Here is a 12052-nt window from a genome sequence, read left to right as displayed (position 1 = left end):
CTGCCTGTGTAGTTCAGTGGAAGTGGCGCTTGCATCCTCTGCGCTTGGCTGTCCGAAGCTAGATTTAAGTTCAAGTCTAGTCGCCAACTGGAGGAACTTTTTCTAAGCGTGTCTTCGACCGGTTTACGATTTAATCTCTGGGGGAAAGCGGCTCAAAAAAATCGACCGTAGAACCCACATTATTTCAGAATGTAAACGCATCCGCTGTCTACTTCTGGGTAGCTTTCCATCAGGCTTCATTTTGAATGATTCTTTAGCCATTCTCTCCTCACCCATACTTTTCACATGTCCAAGCCATCTCAATCTGCTTGCTCTAATCTCATCAACAAGTTTAATTTCAAAAAATACCACAAAGAAAATCTTGCTTCTGAGACAGATTTGCAGCTCAGCTAATTCTGGATGTACACTCAGAAGATGTCAACAGTTTTGTAGTGACAAGTATAATTTAGTGTAATATACAAAACTATTGCATATTGTTAATCTGTACAGTACTTTAATGATAAGTGGATTAAGACTTATTTATCGGAAGTTATCTCCGTTGGGTTGTTCAGTTTTGAGAATCCCCACTGAAACCATTGACCGTCAGGAGCCGCTGTTTGTATACAAATCCATGCGAATATGGCGCTCAATCAGTGTAACGAAAGTTTTTATCTCTTGTAACGGATAACAGTTATTTATTTAAATGGGAAAAAAGGTTGATTATTTAAACAGGTATGTTAGTTAGTTAGTCCTGCATAGCAGTATATATGTATAATATTTTATCACAGCTGTACATGTTATGATTCTTAAAAAGTTGTCATGACCACAAATCACTAGTCGGTGGCAAGTTAACGGAGCATGTATAACATTTCAGACAATCCAGGCACAAAATTTCGTATAGAAAAGTGAATACATGCATATTATTTGTACTTTAATAGAATGATGCAGCATCTTTTTTTGAAAAATGCATAGCTCCAGGTATTTCTTTTTGCATTAAAAGTGTTTCCTGGCACTGAAATATTTTTCAGTTCTGAGGGAAAAATGACGGAATGTTAGTATGTTACTTAGGGCATAAAATCTCTTTCGATCATTTTGCCAAATAAAACACGCACACACACAAAAAGTTATACTCGTTGTTTCATTCATTTAAATATGACATAACAGCATAGAAACCAGTGGTGGTCGCATGAAATAAGAATGAGATAGTGTTATCATAATGTTTTACCGACTCTGAGAGGAGAGGAATAACCTTTACACCAAAATCAGTACCATACATAAAGTATATTCTCGTATCGGACATTCAAAAAAATGTGTAAACTCTTCACCAAATTAGTTTATAATTTTTACACAGATATTGATAGGCCCCATGACACATCTCCACTCCACAATTAGTTTTTTTTTTTTAAAGCAACTGGAAGACATGAAATTAGTTTCTGTAATTTTTTGTTATTAATTTTTTAATAACAAAATTTTTATTTTTTTTTCTTCCATATAATTTTTATTTTATGCAAAAAATAAGCATATCCTCACAATTAGTGACAAATGCAACTAAGTAACATGAAATTAACTTCTGTATGTATGTATGTAGGTGTATATATATATATATATATATATGTGGGACTTGGACCTTGACATGTTTGCATAAACTCGAGTCTCTAAGAAAACATTGCACAAGAATGGAAAGAATATATGATAGTTCGATTAGACAAGGGTGGTGCAAAAACACCAGTGTGTCTAACCAGCAATCTGTCAGTATCTCTGAAGTGGCAGTGAAGATTTTAGAGAAGTTGGTCAGAACTCACATACAGAAATGTGTTGACAGACAAGCTATACTTTGCTAAGAACAGCATGGGTACACTAAAGGGAAGTTGTGTTTTTAGCAGTTTGCTCATATTTTATCCCGATGTTATGGCTGAATTGAATAAAAGGAGTGTATACACTATGATGCTGTTAGACTTTTCCGGTGTTCTCTCTGATTTTTGCTGGCCAATGTGCACAAATTTTCAGTCTCAGACCCAATGTTTGTGTTAATGTAATATTTCTCATATTAATCTTGCCCTGTTTTCATCTAGCTGTAACTTGTAAAATTGTGAGCACTAAATTAATTTAAATCCACATAGCTACAAAAATCCATCATTGTTTTCTTGAGTTCAAGTGCTATCTTGAAAGTAGACACACTGTAAACAAATATGCCTCTGCAAATTGCCGATGTCAGTGTTAGTTTTCCCACAAAGCACAGGCTAAAAGTGAATGGGTTAGAATAATATTGGACTGAAGACATTGGAGAAACTATTAAATAAAATAAGTGACAAGTATGATTTATCATATAATTCATTTTTATATTATGTTCCAAAATTATTAACTGTAAATTAGGAATACCGAAAGCAAAAATTTTGTGCATACAGTTACTAGGTGCATCTGCTCCTTTTCTGACCAGCATGTGCACTCACACATACACAACTTAGAGGGAACAGTGGACTTTGCTAAGGCATTTGATAGGATATCACACGAAAAACTTAGTATGAACTGGAGAATATAGGATTATATTATAAACTATTGACATGGATAAGTGGGTACTTGATAGATGGGCATCAGCAAGTGGTATATGGTGGGTGTGCTGCCAGATTTAAGTGACCAGCGGTGTTCCTTAGGGATCAGTCTGAGGGCCATTATTATACAATATTATTATTATTATTATTCAGGCCTCTATGGAGTCAAAAGACTCATCACGAGAGGTCCTTCGTAGAAAACACAATGTCTATCATACTACTCCTTAAACTCATTGACCGTTCTCGCTCTCACCACTGACCTGCAGAGTTCTCTCTGCAGGTTAGTGGTGAGACCGACCCACTCTATCAGGCAATGCATTCCATGGTTCAACCACTCCTCACCCTCTTACTCACAGTTTCCTTTAGTAACGTCCAGGGATGGCCCCTTGTCATCACTCCTTCCCGATGTTCAACCAAGTGAAGGAACTCTCCAATGTCTACCCTGTAACTGCCTCTCAACAGTTTAAAAGTCTCAATCATATAACCTCTCCTTCTTCTATCCACCAAACTCTGCAGTCCACATTCCCTCAGCCGATCCTCATAACTAACATTGTACAGTCCTGAAACCATCTTTGTTATCCGCCTTTGTACCCTTTCCACAGTTAATTTATCCCCTTCAAATCCTGGGGACCAAATCTTAGAACAATAGTGTGGTCTGATTAGAGTCTTATACAATGGAATGATAACTGTTTTATCTCTGCAGGTCAGTGTCCTTCTCATTATAGCAGCAATCCTCTGTGTTACCTTCACCACCTTTGCAATATGTCCCCTAAATTTCAGGTTTCTATCAATCCCAGATCTCTTGTCCCCCCTACTTTCTCCAGTATAGCTCCTCCAATAGAGTATGTAGCATCCCATCGATGTGTCCCAAACCTCAAAACCTCACATTTTCCTGCATTAAACCGATACCCCCATTCATTTGCCCATCTGTCTAACTTATTCAAATCCTCTTGTAGGGCTACCACATCTGCACTATTACTAATAACCCTTCCCAGCTTAGCATCATTTGCAAACAACTGAATATTCCCCCTGCAATCTACTGACAATGTCATTGATATAAAGGTTAAACAGTATAGGTCCTAGTACTGAGCCCTGTGGGACCCCACTTGTAACTCTCTGCCTCCTTGAAACTGCCCCACTATACACAACTCTGATACCTATCGAGCAGCCAATCCTGAATCCAGTTGACCAACCTGACATCCAGACCCATGTGTTGCAATTTAAATATCAGCTTATCATGTGGCACCCTGTCAAATGCCTTCACTAAGTCCAAGAAAATGGCAGTACATGCCTTTCCCTCATCTACTGCTCTTGTAACTTTATTATAAAAAGCTAGCATATTACTAAAACAAGAGCACCCCTTCACAAATCCATGTTGACTCTCACAGATAACATAACCATCATCTGCCCAATGCAGTGTACGGTCCCTCACTAATTTCTTCAAGATCTTAACAACTACTGATGACACACAAACTGGCCTATAATTAGACACTTCCAGTCTGCTACCGCCCTTATGCAATGACACTGTCTTACCTTCCTTCCATTCCCTGGGCACCTCTTCCATTGCCAGACTTTCATTAAAAGCCAGGTCAAAGGAGCTGTCAGTTCTTTAGCACATTCTCTCAAAACTTGTGGTGAAATACCATCCAGTCCCACAGCTTTACTGACATCCAGAGTACTCAGTATTTGGAAAGCACTCTCCTCCTGCACCTCAATATACAATATATACATTAGTGATATTGGGAAAGACCTGACAAGATGTTTAACTGTTTACTGATGATGCAAAAATAGGCAGAGCAATCAGGGATTCTACTGATTTTATTGATTTCAACTATGTCAAAATCAATAATAAAGTGAATATGTTTACTAATAACGATACATTACTAATTACTAATATAAATACTTTACTAATCGTACAGTACTTACAAAATGATTTGAATAATGGAACAGTGGGCAATTACAAATATTATATTGAGATTATGGAATGTAGATCATGACAAATTGAGAGTCTGCAATGCACATACTCTTAGTCCATCTGTTGAAGTGGTGAGTGCATGTAGTGGGAAGAGGTTTCAGAGTTATGACAACTGGTGTATGGCCTCCCTCAATGAGTCGTTGACTCCTTAGAAGTCTCTGATGACGATGATGATAATAATAATGCATAGCTGGAGGTAATGTTTCAGATTAGCAATGAATATTGATTCATTCCTGATATTAGTCTATTAGTGATGAATTGTTATTAGTAATCATTTTATTATTGATTTTGACATAGTTGAAATCAATACCATTTTAACATGCCATTCATACATTTTTATATCATTGCATTTTTCTGTTACTGCAACAATATGGGGGTGGGGGAAGTTGCACTTTCTGGAAGAACCTACTTTTTTTATGTGGTTCCTATCCCCAAAAAGTTTTTAAACTTATAGTACATTCATATCATGGGTGGATCAAGGATTTTTTTTATATATTCTGCATTACTTCAGCCTTGTCATTTTTGGGTCTGGCTCCCACTGACGAGACCTCAATAAAGGGCGAAACCGGTCTGGGTAGTGGCCTTTGCCTTTAATGTATAGCATCATACATTTCCACAAGGGGATGTGCTTTGCATTAGGGGAAATACTAAGGAAAGTGATCAGAGCTTACTCCATCTTTACCACGAGTTGCCTCAGATCTGAACTATGTTCAAGTGCAAACTTTACTTACTTGTGTGTTTGCTTACTTGGGAAAAAGGATTAAAACCAAGTTTATAAAATTGCTTGGTATCTTTAATATATATATATATATAATTATTATTATTATTATGTGACACCTCCGAGGAGTCCAAAGACTCATCGAGGGAGAGTGTGCCAACAGCATCGAACGTTTGATCCCTTCCAACTACTGACCGTGCTCAGACTTGCTTAACTTTTTGCTTTTGCATGAGCCATTAGTAGCAGAGGCTCTACAAATCGACCAAAAATTTTTTTTTTTTCTATATTATTTACTTTTTACATTGTTCAGAAACTTAGCTCTAGACCAAACATGAAACTTTTTCCAGTCGCCTCAGGCTTCCAATAAATAGGGCAGTGGTCTCAAACTGGGTGATGAAATTCATCTCTCTAAAGACAGTCATAAACATCCATGCCCATGTCAGGATTTGAACCTGTTGGTTGGAGGTGGATACACTAACCATTCAGCCAGCCAAGCCAGTGATTTTAGTGGCATTCAGCAAAATATTATTTAGTAGCTTCCAGTAACAGAGGAAAATAAAAAATAAAAAAAAAAAAAAGATCATACATTTCACTGGTAAATCAAAATAAAAAAAATGAACAAAATTCTTGATGTCACAATTTGCACTTTGAACTTATTCAGTTAGTGATTAATAGAAAATTACTTCTTCTCTCCTCACTGGGATGGCAATGCTACTTTACTAGGGAATAATTATAGAACAAGGTGTTCTCCCATTGCCTTTCTTGTCTGATAAGTATTTTGTCTGTAGATATGTATTTACAGGATAAAAAAACCTGAGTTCTAAATCACCTTCAGTTGAAAAGCCCTGATAAAGGTCATTTGCATCCTAGATAAGATTCGAACCAGAATCTTTCCAAAAGGCTTCGTCTATACTGAAAGAAGTACAGAGGCTGTAAATACTTGAAATTATTTTAAATTCCTTTTGAATATGCAACAATGTATAAACACAGTACAAAAGTTGCATAGTATATGTATTCATTTGCACTTTATTACTACTCAAAGGTAAAAAAAAAAAAAAAAAACATAACCGGCAGTAAACAGTAAACATTTGAGTTTTTTCTTTGCCAAGTGATGTTCAGAATAATTGCATTTTAGTTGTATACAGCTGAAATACAATTATCTAGTTTTCATGCAGTTTAATCAGATCTACATCTATAGCTATACTTAGGGATGTAAGATGTATTGTGAAGGCTCAGCCTTCCAAAAACTTGGTGTCCTTTTCTGCTCAAGAACACCACCTATGCCTCTACTACTTAGTTACTAAGGTGTACAGGTATATTGCAAATCTTCCCAACCTTAGAACACTATTTTCACATCTGATGTGGGGCTTCACAAATCTTCCTAAATGTTCTTGATGCTGTCTGAATGATTGATAAATTAACTCTCTCTCTCTCACACACACACACTGGCATAGTCTAGCCACTTTCTTATAAGCCTTCTGTATTTGATTTATGCCTTTGTTGTAGCTTTCCATTGGTGCTCTAAACTGGCTTCCATCATCCTTTCTCTTTTCTCTAGATTTTATAAAAACATGGAAGGGGGACATGAAAATGATTTCAGCAGTCATGACCAAGTTGTAGAAATTTTGTCGTTTTCTAAAGTGAATAATACCAAAAGTTTTACTTTAAAAGATGCTGTGATAAATGTGACATCTGTGTTAAATCCAATAAATATCACCATCTGGGTTTGGTAGGGTGGTTTAGCATATCTGTGGGCTCAAATCTTGTTGTGGGCATGGTTCTCTGTGATTTTTTTTATTTTTTAGGTGGGAGGTGAATTTCATTGCTTGGTATGAAATTATCACTCCACTTATTGGAGACCTGAAGTGGCTTGAAAAAGTTCTTTTAGTCTTTAGAGCAGAGTTTCCAGATTATGTAAAAAATAAATAAAATTACAAAAAATAAAATAAAATAAAAATGATTAATAATAATGATTAAAAAATGACAAAAAAATCTTTAGCCCACCCATGATACAAATGTGCTACATCAGGCACATGAGCTCTACAAAGCATAGGCCTGAATGATGACCAGTATGGTAAAGAAGACGAAATCAGAGTATGAAAGGAAATTAGCGATACAGGCCAAAAATAATCCTGAAGGGTTCTTTTGGTATGTAGCAAGTAAAAGGAGGAATGTTTATCAAAGAATAATTCTGATGAATACTGATGGTAGGAAGGCAACTGAAGCAGATGAAATAGTTGAATTACTAAGTGATCACTTTGCAAAGGCATATCATCCAGGTGGAGATATTGTAGTAACGAGAGAGAGAGACAGAGGCAAGGACTGATGTGGAAATAGAGATAGATGAACTGGAGATGCATAGGCTATTACAGAGCCTTAATGTGAATACAGCTATATGGGAATCTATGGTATATCTATCTGCTCAAGTATTACAAGAGGTACTAGGGAATTGGCAGTGTCTTTAAGTCCCAAAAGGGTAGAAAGAGGAGAAATAGTTCCATTGCATAAAGGAGGCTCCAGGACTGAGGTGCAAATCAACAACTGATCAGCATCTCAGGTGTGGTGGTGGTTAATGTATTAGAAAAATCCAGAAATGGGTAGATAGGATTTGGATACTATATGGAGGTAACATGGTTTTGTGAAGCATATATCATAACTTAATGCTTACTCTATCCACAGTACAGATTGCTATAAATTTGCATGATGTCTGTTATGATTTTCTTTTTTGTGGTAAAATTTTATTCAAAGTTGCATTTGTTGAGGTGAATTTAGAATGTATCTAGGGACTCATAAGCATGAAAACAAACAGACATCATTGATGTAATCAGGCTCCAATCAATTTTTTTTTTCTCTGGAAAGAACACAAAGGTTGGGGCTTGATTCCAGTTATTAGGTAGTGCTATAGTCATAATGTATTGTTTCTAATTCTCAATTGCTTTAAACAGATAAATATGTTTAGAACTTTGAACCAGAAATATTACATGTTTGTGCCACGTTTTGAATTTTGTTCCCATTTTCTTACAGGAAGAACTATTCACATTTGCCATGAAGAATATAAGAAATGCATCATTACCATTGGTGTAGCAAATCATGACTAGCAGGTATTCCTTTACACTGGAAATAGAAGAAAACAGTACTACATAGAAGCTGTTACAAATCTGGGAGGCTTTTTGGAGTCAGCACTGACAATGAACTAGTCTTGAACCTTCCACAAGTGTGACTGCATTAACTTATCTGAAATGTGAGAGACTACCATTTTAAGATCACTTTCAGTCCAGTGGCTATAGCCTACCTTACATCCAGCCCTTGAGTGCACCCTGAAAGGACGTTAGTTTTTTTCCCCCCTTGTTACATTTGAATTGTTTCGAAAGTTACTTGATTGTAATGCCTTATGACAAATGTTTTTTTGTACTTGAAGTATACTAGTTTGAAATCCAGCCATATAACTACAGCTTTATATTATATGTTATATTAATTTTGTTTTTGTATTGGTATTATAGGTCAGTGCTATTAAAAAAAAAAAGTTAGCATGAAACATATGATTTGATTTCCAATCTTTGCATTGGGGGAGGGGCAGTTTACTTTCTTTTTTGTTCCTTATATGGTGGATGACTTCTCTTTAGATTGGTTTATTTCTCACCAATACTGATATATCTCGGGCTCTGTATCTTGCTCATGCTCTTTCTCCATCATAAATGCCCTCTCACTAACTTCAAATCCTGTCCATAATTTTGCTGATGCTAGCATGCTCCTCTTCTTTTGGCAGTCCTTGTGGAGTTCAAACATTTCAGGCTTCAAAATCTTCCAGCATCAATGTCTTACTCAGATCATGTTAAGAAAATGATGCATTTGGTGCACCATCCCATTATGTGAGAACAGCATCCTTTTGAGAATTTGTAATTTTTATAATATTAGCAGTTGAGAGTGATAAGGGATGGTGCACCAAATGCATCATTTCCTTAACGTGTTCGACTCAGTAGCCTATGACAAGGTAGCTTGACTTTATGATGCTTAATTGAAACTATGGTGTATAATCTTATTTGCATGGTTTACTATATTTATCAAATCCATGTATTTTTTGGGTTTCATCATCATGCATATCAAGGATTTAGGCCTAGCATGGCCTGTTTTTGCCTTAGAAGTCATCGTTTAAGAGGATGTCCTGGTTTTCTTTTTCCTAATGGCTTGTACTTTAAGGCTTGTTTTCATAATCTTTCTGTTTTCATTCTTTGAACGTGTTCCATCCATTTATGTTTATATTTTTTAATTTTTTCTATTACTGGTTCTTGGTTTAATTCTTTCATAATTTCTTCATTTCTTTTGTGATCAAATAGGGTATACTTTGCAGTTTTTCTCATAAACTTCATTTCTGCTGTTGTTAATTTTCTGGATTTATGTTCTGAATTTTCTTATTGTGTGGGATTAAAAAAAAAAATCCAAGTTTTCAGGAGGGGAAACCCTCCTCTCTCCATCACCTAAAAGTGGTAACCTTTAGGTGATGGGGAAAGGCCTTTAGGAGAGATCATCTAACCACCTTTAGGTGATGAAACACTTTTATAAAAGTTCTTCACTTTCTAACTGGGATTCAGACCAGGTCTTTCCAACCAATAGGCATAGTCATTACTGACTGAGCTATGAAGGGACTGGATGGTGCATCAAAAAACTTGATACTATCCAGAAGAGGACAGTCTGTTTAATAGTTGATCCCTCTCACAACTCGCTCTGATCTGTTTCTGCCTTTTCTGTAGCTATTTTCTGTATGCTGTTCTGCTGATTTGACAACTCCACTTTTAAGCCTGTGAAAATAGAAACAGCTGCTAGTCAGCATGCATTCATTTTCCAGTCTACTGAACCAACTTCGCATTCTCCATTTTCATTTCATCTTCTGTCTCCATGTTGTTTTCCTCAAAGACTAGCCTCTACCTGTTCAAGAAACATCAACAAGTTCCTTTCTCTTTAGACTACTTGTCCACACATTGCACTGATGAGCCATAGGTTTAACAACTTGTGTGTGGTGTTGATATATATTACAATATTTATTTTTCCGCATTGTATGCCAGCTGTGTCTGATAGATGGAAAAATTGCTGCATAGCTAGGTGTTCATGTACAGTGTCTAGAGTCCACCAGTCAGAAAACATCCAGCCAATTTTTCATTCATTTGACTGCATATCTAGCAAGGCATATAAGAGTTATGTAGTCTTAACAAATTAGTAGCAATTATTGAAATAGCAGTGCAATACATCAATGATCTGCAGTAGATCCTGTCTTTATGTGTAAGGTTTGAGATAATTATCAACACCTATAAAGCAATGATCTGTTTATTGGAAGTTTTTTTGTTTTTTCCTCTTGGTTATACAAGAAATTATATACTTAGTTAATCCATTATCCAAGAAGTATAATGCATCTGAAGCATTATCAGGACAGGGCAACTCATGACAAAGGTGGTGTAACTTCACATCACTTGCTTTGGTATCCCATAATGCAAAGCACAGACATGTATAATGCTATGCATTATGGGAAGGGTCACTACCCAGACCGGTTTCAACCTTTATTGAGGTCTCTTCAGTGGGAGCTAGACCCAGAGGTGATACTGAAGTAATGCAGAAGTCATACTTTCTTATATGAGTTGCCAAAAGGTGTCTCACCTTATTATTAAAATCCTCTGGATTAGAGAAAGATGTTGGAAGGTTTTTTGTTTTTTCCACTTGGTTATACAAGAAATTATATACAGTAAGACTCCGTTTTTACGTTCCCGCAATTTACGTTTACCTGTAATTTATGACTTTTTCCGTTGGTCCCGTCCTAAGGCCTATTCTTATGATATATTGTTTTCCCGCCATTAACAACTTGATGTAGACGTTATTTTCCGTGATTTGCGTTTTTTTCTCGGGTGGCAATACTGATTTTCGAAACGATTTCTGCGGAAATCTGCGCATTTCTGTTCCCAGTTGGTGTTGCTTTCAGCTGTAGTTTCGTTTCCACCATCACGGTGACTTGCACGTTTACAGCAGTAATGTAATGATGAGCGATACCGTGATTTTTCAATCACAGTACGAATTGATATTGCAGAATTTCTGCTACTTAATTTAGCGTGTGAAAGTTGCGGTGGTGAATGATCCATGTTAGTAACATGGAGAAAAAAGATAGAAAATGTATTTCAGTAGAAGAAAAGATGGCAATTCTGCGACGTGTAGATTGGCATGCCGGAACACGTGTGCATTTAGCAAAAGATCTTGGACTCTGCCTGTCCACTTTGAACATGATAGTAAAAAACAGGTCAAGCATTGAACTCAATGCAAAGCAATCTGGGGCTATGTCAAAAAAAATGAAAAGCAAAAACAATCGACCCTTAAAGATTTTTTTTAAATAGATAAATGTAAGTAATTGTAAATTCATTTATTTTCAGTTATTAAATTTGGTAATCTAGTATGTAGACTCACATACTAGCAGTAAGTCATCTTTTAGCCTTTTTTTAAATGTTTTTTTACATTTCCTGCTATTTACATTTTTTTCCATCAGTCCCCTGAAAAGTGTAAAAAAGTGTAAGCAAACAAAGTTTGCACCTGAAGTATTATCAGGACAGGGCAACTCGTGGCAAAGGGGAATACTAAGGCAAGTGATGTGAAGTTATACCAACTTTGCCATGAGTGTTAAAACCAAGAAAGGAAAGCATGTTATTATATTAATTGATTAGGTCTTTCCAACTTTGCTTGTTGCATAAAGAAAGCCATGAGACCGTCATGTTTATACACCTCGCATATTCCACAGTCAAATCCTAGTCTATTAATTAATGATAACATTGATAAATATTTTGTTTTACATCTCATAAA

At 36.2% G+C, this 12052-nt stretch overlaps 1 protein-coding gene across 1 annotated transcript in view; it reads left to right on the top strand.

Annotated features, from left to right (window-relative positions):
* The first annotated feature begins 630 nt into the window (after window positions 1-630).
* The window catches only part of LOC150093146 (uncharacterized), a 339961-nt gene continuing 328539 nt past the window's right edge, over window positions 631-12052 (top strand). The window contains exons 1-2 of the mRNA XM_090414162.1: window positions 631-711; window positions 8246-8548. The gene's annotated coding sequence lies outside the window, so the exon portion shown is untranslated. The remainder of the gene's footprint in view (window positions 712-8245; window positions 8549-12052) is intronic.

The sequence above is a fragment of the Typopeltis vanoorti genome, chromosome 24 (genome assembly GCF_054136105.1).
Source record: "Typopeltis vanoorti isolate ZY-2024b chromosome 24, IOZ_Tvanoo_1.0, whole genome shotgun sequence".
Lineage (NCBI taxonomy): Eukaryota > Metazoa > Arthropoda > Arachnida > Uropygi > Thelyphonidae > Typopeltis > Typopeltis vanoorti.
The sequence above is the reverse complement of the archived record's forward strand: the minus strand, read 5'-3'. Positions and strand labels throughout refer to the sequence as shown.